We start from the raw sequence: 13,745 nt of genomic DNA, 5'->3' as shown, positions 1-13,745 counted from the left end.
CAATCTTTCAATGACTCGATCTCTCTATGACTCAAGCGACTCAACCTCTCTACTAAATGTAAACCTCTCGACGACTCAAGTGACTAAACCTCTATGACTCAACCTTTCAATGACTCGATCTCTCTATGACTCAAGCAACTCAAACTCTCTACTCAGTGTAAACCTCTCGACGACTCAAGTGACTAAACCTCTATGATTCAATCTTTCAATGACTCCATCTCTCTATGACTCAAGCTACTCAACCTCTCTACTAAATGTAAACCTCTCTACGACTCAAGTGACTAAACCTCTATGATTCAATCTTTCAATGACTCGACCTCTCTATGACTCAAGCAACTCAACCTCTCTACTAAATGTAAACCTCTCTACGACTCAAGTGACTGAACCTCTGTGATTCAACCTTTCAATGACTCGACCTCTCTATGACTCAGGCAACTCAAACTCTCTAGTAAATGTAAACCTCTCGACGACTCAAGTGACTAAACCTCTATGACTCAACCTTTCAATGACTCGATCTCTCTATGACTCAAGCTACTCAACCTCTCTACTCAATGTAAAGCTCTCGACGACTCAAGTGACTAAACCTCTATGACTCAACCTTTCAACGACTCAACCTCACTACTCAACGTAAACCTCTTCGACTCAAGTGACTAAACCTCTATGACTCAACCTTTCAACGACTCAACCTCTCTACTCAACGTAAACCTCTCTTCGACTCAAGTGACTAAACCTCTATGACTCAACCTTTCAACGACTCAACCTCACTACTCAACGTAAACCTCTTCGACTCAAGTGACTAAACCTCTATGACTCAACCTTTCAACGACTCAACCTCTCTACTCAACGTAAACCTCTTCGACTCAAGTGACTAAACCTCTATGACGCAACCTTTCAACGACTCGACCTCTTTATGATGGTAGAGAGACGCCCACGCGGGGTCTTGATTCAGGTTTTCAAGTATATACCTCGACAAGATCAGTACCGTCGACCTCTCCAAGGTTTTTGTTATGCTCTGAAGTCTAAGCTAACCCGATAAATAGGAATAAAGGTTTACCGATTCAAACAAGGCGATGGAGTACAGACATTGCCAGGAGTCTTCTTTTTTTTTAAGAGTAACGTTTCTGATGCAGTTTTTTTATGCTTTAAAGTCTAAACTAACCCGAGAAATAGGAATAAAGGTTTACCGATTCAAACAAGGCGATGCAGTACAGACATTGCTAGGAGTCTTTTTTTTTTTTTTAAGAGTAACGTTTGTGATACAGTTTTTTTTTATGCTCTAAAGTCTAAACTAACCCGGGAAATAGGAATAAGGGACCAGCTATTAAAGGGAGGCGATGCAGTACAGACGGACATTGGCAGGAGTTTTTTTTTTAAGGGTAACGTTTCTTCTGCATTTTTCTTTTCATGCTCTAAACTGTCTAAAGTCTAAACTAACCCGGGAAATAGGAATAAGGGACCAGCTATTCAAGGGAGGCGATGCAGTACAGATAGACATTGGCAGGAGTCTCTTTCTTTAAGGGTAACGTTTCTTCTGCATTTTTCTTTTCATGCTCTAAACTGTCTAAAGTCTAAACTAACCCGGGAAATAGGAATAAGGGACCAGCTATTCAAGGGAGGCGATGCAGTACAGACAGACATTGGCAGGAGTCTCTTTTTTTTTAAGAGTAACGTTTCTTCTGGTGGAATAGTTAATGCGCAAACGATCATATCACTCAGAAATCGCCTTGACCGTTACTTCGCGGCGTCGGGAGTGAAGCGAACGTTCCCGCCAAATTCTGTGTCCCGTTATTACGAGTGATTCACAAGACCGCGGAGAAGTGTAACTGGGTGTCCATTTTTTTTACAGCAGAGTTAAAAAAAAAAAAAAATATGGAAAAAAAAGCCCGCTCCATCATGAATTGCTTTTCCTGGTAATTCATCTATTTTATCATCACCACCACCACCGCCACCACCACCACCAACAACAACAACAACAACAACACCATCACCTCCAGCACCAACACCACCACCACCACCACCACCACCACCAACAACAACAACAACACCATCACCTCCAGCACCAACACCGCCACCACCACCACCACCAACACCACCAACACCACCACCACCAACAACAACAACACCATCACCACTACCACCACCTTCGTTCTTTCCTTCTCTTCTCCTCCTCTTCTTCCTCCCTTCTCTCCCGTCTTATTTCTTCCTTCCCTTTCTCTTCTTCCTCTCTCATCTCGCTTCTCTTCCCTTCTTCTTCTCCATGTTTTTTTTTCTTTTCCTCCTCTTCCTCTTCCTCTTCCTTTATTACGTACCTACTCGTTGCCATTTACATCATTCGGGTAAAGCTATCACCAGCACCACAGAACAGTCCATTCAAACCACAGGAACTCAACGAGAGGCTTTTGAACCGGACGAACCGGGTCTATTCCGTAAGCCACTGACGCGAATGACCGACAGATAACATTACTAAAGCATTATACTCATTTTCTTTTTACAGCAAAGGAGACGGCACAAGGGCACACAAAAAAAGGAAACAATAAAAAAAAGCCCGCTACTCGCTGCTCCTGTTAAGAATCCGAAGAGGTGGCCGAAAGAGCAGTCATTTACGTGAAAATCCAATAGACTAATTACATAGACGAATTATACACACAGAGTACCTTACATATACTGATTGAATTACTAAAGGAAATACTGATGGAATTTCTATAGGAGGGAGCCACAGATTACCTTACATATACTGATTGAATTACTTAAGCAAATACTGATGGAATTTCTATAGGAGGGAGCCACAGATTACCTTACATATACTGATTGAATTACTTAAGCAAATACTGATGGAATTTCTATAGGAGGCAGCCACAGATTATCTTACATATACTGATTGAATTACTTAAGGAAATACTGATGGCATTTCTATAGGAGGAAGCCACAGATTACATTACATATACTGATTGAATTACTTAAGGAAATACTGATGGGATTTCTATAGTTGACAGCCTCGGTTTTTTTATATTAGAGGAAACAGTTCAAGGGGAAAAAATAGGAAACAATAATGAAAAAAAAAAAAAAGCCCGCTGCTTACTCGTTATAAGCAAACAGGTTGTACGACGCCTCCTCTTTCCTGTTTCCATGTTTCTCCTCCTCCTCCTCCTCCTCCTCCTTCGCCTGCTCCTCCATTACCTCCTCCTCCTCCTGCTCTCATTGCCCTCCCATTCTCTTCCTTTTCTCTCCTCGCTCGTCTAGTTTTCCTCCTCCTCCTCCTCCTCCTCCTCCTCCTGATCCTCTTCTCCCTCCTCCTCCTCCATTATTCTCCTCCTCCATTATCCTCCTCCTCCTCTTCTCAACCTTCCGCCATTCTATTTCCTTCCTCTCCTCTCTCTTACAGTTTTCCTTCTCCTCCTCCTCCTCCTCCTCCTCCTCCGTCTACAAACCAGTCCGGCTTAACAGTATACACACACACACACACACACACACACACACACACACACACACAGCAAAATTGTCCACTCATCCGTAACATTTAATCTTTTTTTTTATTTCTGTCATTTCCGTTCATAATTGCGAGGGATTTGAATACATACATACATACATACATACATGACCCCTCCGTGTGTGTGTGTGTGTGTGTGTGTGTGTGTGTGTGTGTGTGTGTGTTCGTTCGTTCGTACATTATGCAAATTTATACGCCCTTAGAGTGCAATATGGAACCGTGTAACATATCGTAATGACTTTGTGATTTAAAAGGGAAAAAAATACCATTCTCTCTCTCTCTCTCTCTCTCTCTCTCTCTCTCTCTCTCTCTCTCTCTCTCTCTCTCTCTCTCTCAATGCTAAAAGAAAAAAAAATAGATAAGTAGGTAAAACGAGTAGGTAGGAAGGTAAGTAGGTGGTGTTGGTGGTGGTGGTGGTGGTGGTGGTGATGACGGTGGTGATGGTGATGGTGGTGGTGATGGTGATGGTGGTGATGGTGATGGTGGTGAAATCGGTGGTGATGATGGTGGTAGAGGAGATAGATGCAGGAAGTGACCATCTACACACACACACACACACACACACACACACACACACACACTCACACACAGACACACACACACACACACACACACACACACACACACACACACACACACACACACACACACACACACACACCGGCTGTAGACAACGCACTCAAAGTTTGAAAGTTTGAAATGATTAGCGAACTTGCCGTGTAGATCAAATATTTGAGAGAGAGAGAGAGAGAGAGAGAGAGAGAGAGAGAGAGAGAACACGAGAGGTGACACTTTAGAATTTGGACACAATAGCGGGCGAAGGGAGAGGGAGGGAGAGGGAAGGGGAGGAAGGAAGGAAGGAAGGGAGGGGAAGGGAGGGAAAACAAGGGAAAGAGGGACAGAGAAAGGACAGGTTGGAGAGAGAGGACAGATGAGAGAGAGAGAGAGAGAGAGAGAGAGAGAGAGAGAGAGAGAGAGAGAGAGAGAGAGAGAGAGAGAGAAAGCAAACACTCGACAAATAAAAAAAAAAAGAGCATACGAGAGAAGACCAAATCCATTGCACACACACACACACACACACACACACACACACACACACACACACACACACTCACACACCAAAAAATAAAGAAACGACGAGAGAAAAAGAAAACAAAAAACACAAAACAACAATAGTAAAATAAAAATAAAGAAAAACCTAACAAAGAAACACACGAACATTCCAAACATTAAAAGAAAAGGAAGAAAATTAAAAAAATAAACAAATAAAGAAAGGAAAAAATGCAAACAAACACACAAACAAACAAACACGCACAAACACAGGAGGGCAAGCAGGTAGTGTGTGTGTGTGTGTGTGTGTGTGTGTGTGTGTGTGTGTGTGTGTGTGTGTGTGTGTGTGTGTGTGTGACAAGAGGTATTTTACGCCGGGGTGAGTTGCGTCTGAACGGGAGGAGGAGGAGGAGGAGGAGGAGGAGGAGGAGGAGGAGGAGGAGGAGGAGGAGGAAACTAACCAGGTGTGAGAAGGCTTGAACACACCTGACCACTCTCTCTCTCTCTCTCTCTCTCTCTCTCTCTCGATGGGGGGTTCAATACCTTATCATGTGCTCTTAAATCCCCCTTTTTTTTTATGGTCTAATTTGGGTTTAAGAGTGTTTGGGATGGACCACGTGTTTGTCTGTGTGTGTGTGTGTGTGTGTGTGTGTGTGTGTGTGTGTGTGTGTGTGTGTGTGTGTGTGTGTGTGTGTGTGTGTTTTGTGTTATTTGTTTTATTTCATTCTCTTATTTTCTTCTATATTTTTCTATCGTTTTTTTTCTATTTTTCTTCTTAGTCTCATTCTCTCTTTTATTATCACCTTTATTTTGTCATTATTTTTAGGTTCCTTCATCTTTATTCCTTCTTTACTTCTTTACTTTTTCTTTTATCCATTTTTTGCTTTCACACTTTATTTCATATCTATTTGTTCTTATGATTTTATTTCTTATTTCTCATTTTATTTTCTATTTCTTATTTTATTTTTGTGTTTGATTTTCTTTTTTTCCTTTCTCCTTTTTCGTTTTCTCCTTACTTTTTCTTTTCTTCTTTTTCTTTCAGTGTTTGTAATTAATGTTCTTCTGTTTGTTTGTTTGTTTTTCCCTTCTTTATATTTAAATAATCATTTTTTTTATCATATGTTTACTTTTTATTTTCTTCCTTTTCTTTCAGTGTTTCTAATGTTCTTTTGTTTATTTGTTTCTCCTTTCTTTATATTTAACTAATCTTTTTTTATCATATATTATCCATTCGTCGATCTATCTTAATAATTCTCAACCATCTCTCTTTTTACTACTTCTACTACTACTACTACTACTACTACCACCACTACTACTACTACTACTACTACTACTACTACTACTACTACTACTACTACTACTACTACTACTACTACTACTACTACTACTACTACTACTACTACTACCACTACCACTACTACTACTACCACCACTACTAATACTAATACTACAACTATTATTATTATTATTTTTATTATTATTATTATTATTATTATTATCATCGTCATCATCATCACCGTTGTCACCCTTCGTTGCGGTCTGTCTGTTTAAATGCAAATTAAGTGTGTTGAGAGTCTTTGTCGAGTGTGGTTTTGAGGGGAGAGAGAGAGAGAGGGAGAGGGAGAGAGAGGGAGGGAGGGAGGGAGGGGGATGAGAGGGGGATGAGAGGGAAGAGAAGGGTGCTTATGGGAAACTTAATCTGGCTCATATTCACTCCAACATCTGCTCTCTCTCTCTCTCTCTTTACGGTCTGCCACTTCCAAACACTTACCGCTGCGTGAACACTCCCCCCCCCTCCCAGGCCTCTCTCTCTCTCTCTCTCTCTCTCTCTCTCTCTCTCTCTCTCTCTCGTTATCAGCGGACCAATCACCTTGATGGGCCGAGAGAGAGAGAGAGAGAGAGAGAGAACATGACAGTTTAATTATACTTCAAATACAAACGATTCCTCCTCCTCCTCCTCCTCCTCCTCCTCCTTTACACTTCACTCCTCTAACCTTTCCCTCCCTCCCTCCCTCCCTCTTTATTTCCTCTCATATACACCCTTTTTTCCCCTACCTTCCCTCCCTCCCTCCCTCCCTTTCCTCCCTCCCTCCCTCCCTCCCTCTCCTCCCTTTTACCTCACCTCTCTCCCTTCTGTTCATGACACGTGCTTACTCTCTCTCTCTCTCTCTCTCTCTCTCTCTCTCTCTCTCTCTCTCTCTCTCTCGATCAAGAACATGTGGCTTTTAATCCTCTCTTTATTTTCAGCTGTGATCTTTCTATTGTTAGGAGAGAGAGAGAGAGAGAGAGAGAGAGAGAGAGGGAGAGGGAGAGGGAGAGGGAGAGGGAGAGAGAGAGAGAGAGAGAACCTAATATCACCTATCATTCTTATCAATATCTATCTTTATGTATCTACCTATGTACTTTTATCATCTCTATATTTCTTAATTAACCTGTATTTTCTTTCCACAGGTGAGTCGGGCCGGGCGTACAGGTGTGTCGTAGTGTAAGTAACCTATCATCATCATCATCATCATCATCATTATTATCATCAATATCATTATCTTCAGTGTTCTTCGTTCTTCTCCGGCGAATGTTCTAACTCCACCTCTCTATATCTCTCCACCTCGTTCTATCTCTCTACCTGGATCTCCCTCCACCTGGTTTCATCTCTCCACCTGGTTCTGTCTGCCTTAACTTCTATAATCTCTGGGTTGCCCGTCAGTTACATTTATTATCAATCTGCTTCATCAGTTCTTTGCGTTATACGACTTGCCCAATTTCATTTTTTTTAATCATAATTAGAATATCTTCAATCTTTCTATGTTCTGTTAGCACTCCGTTACTTTTTTTTACGTTTCGCCTATGGCGCCGGTAGGCCTGATGGTCGGCCCCAGCCCGTAGTGGCGCAGGCAAGTGTTTATAGTGGCGACATCCTCCTTTCCTTATGTTGTTTTCCGGAGCTCATCTTTGCTCCTCTTATTAGAGTGAATCTAGAGTCCGAGTTGATCGGTGGTCTCCAGGTAAGGTAATTGAGGTAAGGTGGGGTTAAGATAACAGGAGCTGCCTCGTATAGACCAACCGACCTCTTGCAGACTCCTTACGTTCTTATGTTCTTATGTCTTAGGGCACTCGGCGGTGACATAAAATTGTCAACATGTAGCGGCTGGCAAGACGCGAACCTGGGTCCGCCTGGACGCCGCGCCCGCACGCTGACCATTATATCAGTTCCAAGTCCATTTCGTATTCGCTGTCGTCATTAGAACATTTTCAATCTTGAGTCCATTTTCATAAACGTATCGGGCTTCCATTACGACTATTTTCCAAGGCCACAGAGAAGATTTACTGTACTTTCATATGTGATTTTTCCCGTTCGTGTAGCAGAAATCGTGTAAAACAATCACTAGGGTCACAAAATAGTTCATGAAAATCCAAGCAACTTCTACGGGAGGCTTTTTCAACAGGCGATCTGACAATGCGACTATTTCCCAAGGACACAGAGAAGATTAACCGGCTTTCCTTGGATGATTTCCCCGTTCACTGGGATCACGAAACAGTCCAAACACCTCTCCACCCCGAAATCAACCTCTCTTTTGTTCACTCTTTACTTTGGTCTATTATGGGAGCGGCGAGTAGCGGGCTTTTTTTTTCTCCGCACTCTTTTTGTTGCCCTTGAGACGTCTCCTTTGCTGTAAAAAAAAAGAAAAAGAAAAAAAGAAAAGAAAAGAAAAGAAAAGCCCATCAACTTCTACGAGGGGCTTTTTAAACATGTGATCTGAGGTTCCGAGACGTTTTGGCGTTCGGGCTTTAGGTCCAGTTTCACAGTTCCCCATGACTGGTTAGTAAGCTCCCAAACCAATACCAGAGCCTTCGAAATTTCCTTGTGTAGTGTCTGGTGTTTATATTTAAGTTCACAAATTTGATGAAACTATACTAGAAAAGTCTTGTGTATTTAATGTGGCATCGAAGACCTCACCATTTTGGATTGTTTGGGATTCTATAGTTTGGTTCGGGCTGTTACGAAGACACTGTGTTGGACTGTGGAATCGGCTCTTAGTCTCTTCGCTAATCCATGGAGTCAAACAGGAATATACATGTTGGACTTAAATTTCCTTCACATTTAAATAACATAAAAAAAAATGTATTACCTGGAAGTCACTAATTGCTTACCTGTTAGCGCGAAGGTTGATTCAGGTCTTTACGCCTCCAGGAAACGACATAAAAGGGAAAAAAAAGTAATATTGAGTGTAAATTTATCTCGAGTAAATATTTTAAGTGTGTTTTTCTTATGCTTGGATTGAAAGAAATGGAAAAAGGGGGTTCAGAGAGAGAGCGAGAGAGAGAGAGAGAGAGAGAGAGAGAGAGAGAGAGAGAGAGAGAGAGAGAAGAGAAGAAAGAAGAGAGAGAGAGAGAGAATAGGAAGGAAGAAGAGAGAGAGAGAGAGAGAGAGAGAGAGAGAGAGAGAGAGAGAGAGAGAGAGAGAGAGAGAGAGAGAGAGAGAGAGAGAGAGAGAGAGAGAGAGACAAAGAGAGAGAGAGAAGAGAATAAAGACGAGAGAGAGAGAGAGAATAGTAAGGAAGAACAGAGAGAGAGAGAGAGAGAGAGAGAGAGAGAGAGAGAGAGAGAGAGAGGTCAGACACGGATCATTTAGTACGTTCTCAGGTGTAAAGGACAGGTAGCCGGGTCCGTGTTACCTGCCGAAGGGGGTCACCTGAGATGTGTGTGTGTGTGTGTGTGTGTGTGTGTGTGTGTGTGTGTGTGTGTGTGTGTGTGTGTGTGTGTGTGTGTGTGTGTGTGTGTGTGTAAGGATCGGTAAATAGATAGATAGATAGATAGATAGATAGACAGGAAAAGATTTATGAGAAAGAGAAAGTTTTGGAAAAGGAGACAGGAAGATGAGACATAGATAGATAGATAGATAGATAGACAGATTGACAGATGGATAGATAGATAGATAGATAGATAGACAGGACAAAGTTTGGAGGGAGAGACAGAAATGAAAAGGACAGGAATGGACAGATAGATAAAGATAGACAGATAGATAGAATAATAGATAAAAACAGATAGATAAATAGATAGATAAAGAGAGAGAGAGAGAGAGAGAGAGAGAGAGAGAGAGAGAGAGAGAGAGCAATATTATGATACGCTTTATTAAACACTCTCTGTTATTTCAGCTTAACAAATTTAATACGAGAGGGTGAAGGGTGATTTGGTCCCTCCCACTACCCTTCCCCCCTTCCCCCCTTCCCCCCTTCATGCACTCAATCCTTTAACCATTCACCCCGTAAACCAACACCCCTTCCCTTGGTTATGGTGTGAATGGTTTTAGAAATGAAGGCAATATGCACATCTTCTCTTTATTTCTCATCTATTCCCTCCCTTCCCCCTTTATCCCTTTCATATCTTCATCCCTTCAGCTCTTTATCCCTTTATTAACCTCACTAACTAACGCCTTTTCTCTTCTCCCTTCTTTTCACTCTCCCTTTCTCTTCCCTCTTTAGTTTCTCCTCTTTTCTTCCTTCTCTTCACTCCAATTTCCTTTCCTTTCTTTTCACTTTTCTCTTTCGCTCCCTTTTTCTCTCCTCTCAATTTCTCTTCACTCCCTTTCTCTTCCCTCTTTAGTTTCTCTTCTCTTTTCCTTCTGTTCATTCCAATTTTCTTCATTCTTCATTCAGTTTCCTTTCTTTTCCCTTTTCCCTTTCGCTCCCTTCTTCTCTCCTCTCCATTTCTCTTCACTCCCTTTCTCTTCCCTCTTTAGTTTCTCTTCTCTTTTCCTTCTCTTCATTCCAATTTACTTCATTCTTCATTCAGTTTCCTTTCTTTTCCCTTTTCCCTTTCGCTCCCTTCTTCTCTCCTCTCCATTTTCTCTTCTTTCAACCTCCCTTCTCTTCTCCCTTCTCTTCACTTCTTTCCTCCTCCTCCTTCACCTTCCGCCATTCCCTTCTTCTTTCTTCCCTTTTCTTCTCTCCTCCCTTTCAACTCCTTTCTTTTCCTCCCTTCATTTTCCCTTCTTTTTCTTGTAACTTCTCTTTTCACTTTTCTCATTTCCTTCTTCTTTCCTTCCCATTTTCTCTTTTTCTTCCAACCTCCCTTCTCTTCACCCTTCCCTTCACCCCCTTCATCTTCCCCCTTCGGTTTCTCTTTTTTTTTTTCTCATGATGAAACTCTGTGATCAATAATGCAAGATAGAATTCGGCGTTACTTCCATGACTGATGAAATATGTAACACAAGATGGAATAAGAAAAAAAAAAACGCAATTGAATGTAGAATATAAGATGAAACTCGATACAGAAACTCGTACTGCAAGGAAGAACAAGAAAATGAAAGTAAGGCAAGGTAGAATCCGGCGTGTCGATTACTTTGGTGCCTTTTCCGGCCACCTCTTTGGATTCTTTTTGGGAGCAGCGAGTACCGGCCTTTTTTTTATTATTATTGTTTACTTTTGTGTGCCCTTGAGCTGTCTCCTTTGTTGTAAAAAAAAGTGCCTTCGCAGGATCACGGGGTATCACTGGGATGACTTTGTGCCGAACCAGCGACTCCGTGACAGTGAATCGAGGCCTGTTGCCAGCTTAGTCCGTGAACGCTAACTCCGGCTGTATGGTCACGCGGCGCGCCTGAGTGGAGGAGCCCAAGGGGACGCCCACGTAAAGGGCCTATGGTTGGTATTGCCAGATGCTCCCGCCCATCACACCAACTATTTCCAAAGGCCAAAAAGGAAGTTAATCGAGTTCTAATGAGTGTTCTTTTAGGTTCACGGTACAGAAGGCGGCTCAGACTACCACCAGGGTCATAAAAGTACCCATGGAAATGCCCAAAACTCCCACGAAAGACTAGTAAATTACGTGTTCTTGGGCGCAGAAATGTTTAAAAATATGGCCCTATTACACTGGGCAAATTTTCCGTGGATCTTCAGTCAAACCACGATTTCCGCTGGCGTGGTTCTCATATTTCCGTGGTTTTCTGACGTGTCTATGATCTTCCAAAGCTACGGTAGATTTCACTGAAGGACGACGGTATTACTCACCATCATCATCAGCAGCAATAACAAGAGACAAATGAGAACACGTTAGCAGATATCGTGGTTTGACTGAAGATCCACGGAAAATTTGCCCAGTGTAATAGCCCCTAAGTCATGGCTAGGCAAATCGACCGATCCTGCCGGGAGGGACTTGGGATGGACAGGGCGGCTGCGTGGGAGCTTACTAGAGGGGAACCGTCTGGAGTATGTAAGGCGAGTGAGTGAAGCGACGCGCCCCCTGGTCAGGCATGGGTCATATGGTAATTTAGGAATGCTCCCTGTTAAAAGGTGTTGAATGCCTTTAAATAACACTAGAACCTTTTTGAGGGATCCGAATGTCCATAGATAGCATCGAATCCCTTATAGCGAGCTGGAAAAGGGTTTGACATTTACGTAAAGAGTTTGATCCTAATTAAAAGGTGTTGAATGCCTTTAAATGATACTATAACCTTTTTGAGGGATCTGAATGTCCATAGATAGCATTGAATCCTTTATAGCGAGCTGGAAAAGGGTTTGACATTTACGTAAAGAGTTGGATCCTAATTAAAAGGTGTTGAATGCCTTTAAATAACACAAGAACCTTTTTGAGGGATCCGAATGTCCATAGATAGCATTGAATCCCTTATAACGAGCTGGAAAAGAGTTTGACATTTACGTAAAGAGTTGGATCCTAATTAAAAGGTGTTGAATGCCTTTAAATGATTCTAGAACCTTTTTGAGAGATCTGAATGCCCATAGATAGCATTGAATCCCTTATAGCGAGCTGGAAAAGGGTTTGACAGATGCCTGAATAGATTCCAGACCTAAATATAGCTGGTAGATGGTGTTCAATGCCTTTTAAATGACCGCAAGAGGTACTTAAGCCTTTTTTGTGGTGTCTGAATGGCTTTGTACAGTGTTGGAACCTCTATAAGCACAGTATAAGGTATTGGAATCTATTTAATTAGTAAGTAGAAGGTGACGTTTTCTTATGGCGAAACTCGGTCCGAAAATCCATCATGCAAAGTTTAATTCGGCCTTCAGCGCCCGCTAATGAAGGTTTACCTGGCATTACCTCACCTGCCGCCGCCTGCCCCGTGCCACGCCGCGGGTTTAATCACGCGGGTCACCTGGACGCCGCCGTTATAATTAAACCCGCGAATAAATGGATCGGCCGGAAAATTGAAAAATGCCGTCCACAAAAATGAAATTGATAGAAATGTACGTGTGTGTGTGTGTGTGTGTGTGTGTGTGTGTGTGTGTGTGTGTGTGTGTGTCAGTGGTTGGCAGGGCGGTAATGGTGGTGTATTTATTTGTTTGTTATTTACGAGGATTTAAGTTTTGTTGTTGTTGTTGTTGTTGTTGTTGATGATGATGTTGTTTTGCGTCAACGGTCGTGGGAATGGGTCGTGTTTGTGTCGTGTGATGGAATGAGTTTTATTTTTTTATTGTTTTTTTTATGACTTGAAAATAAACAAAATCCTAATATGACAATGGTTCCTATACAAAAAATATCGAACAATAAAAAAAATCATAATCCAAAAAAACTCCACTGATTAATTTTTTAAGATCCTGAAAATACTGAAGAACAAATTATGAAGCACAAAACTAATGAATAAATAATAAATAAATCAAACTTCTTTATAATGTTTAAAATAATGACAATCGAAACCTATCAATAAAAACAACAACAAAATTTGAAGCATTTCGAATTTTCATATTTCAACAAACTCGGCTTACCAACAACAACAACAACACACACACACACACACACACACACACACACACACACACACACACACACACACACACACACACACACACACACACACACACACACACACACACACACACACACACACACACAGAGTGTCTCTCTCTCTCTCTCTCTCTCTCTCTCTCTCTCTCTCTCTCTCTCTCTCTCTCTCTCTCTCTCTCTCTCGTTACAAAAAATAATGCAATCGTCCCAAAAATACAATTATCACACAAGAATATCATTACCGTCACCGTCTATTATTATCACCAAAACCACACAAAAAAAATCTAACAGGACTCGAACCAGGGACATCAATATTTCGGAGCGACAGACCTCCTACACTCCGCCACCGGCCCTCTTCTCTCATCCCCTCATAAGGTTTGCAGCAGAGCAGGGAAGGGCATAAGAGGCGTAGTCCCGTATTTTCAGACGCCTTCACCTCTCACAACAAGTATTTCCAAAGACCACAAAGAAG

This window comes from Eriocheir sinensis, chromosome 24, assembly GCF_024679095.1.
Source record: "Eriocheir sinensis breed Jianghai 21 chromosome 24, ASM2467909v1, whole genome shotgun sequence".
Taxonomy (NCBI): Eukaryota; Metazoa; Arthropoda; class Malacostraca; order Decapoda; family Varunidae; genus Eriocheir; species Eriocheir sinensis.
Note: the sequence above shows the minus strand (reverse complement) of the source record.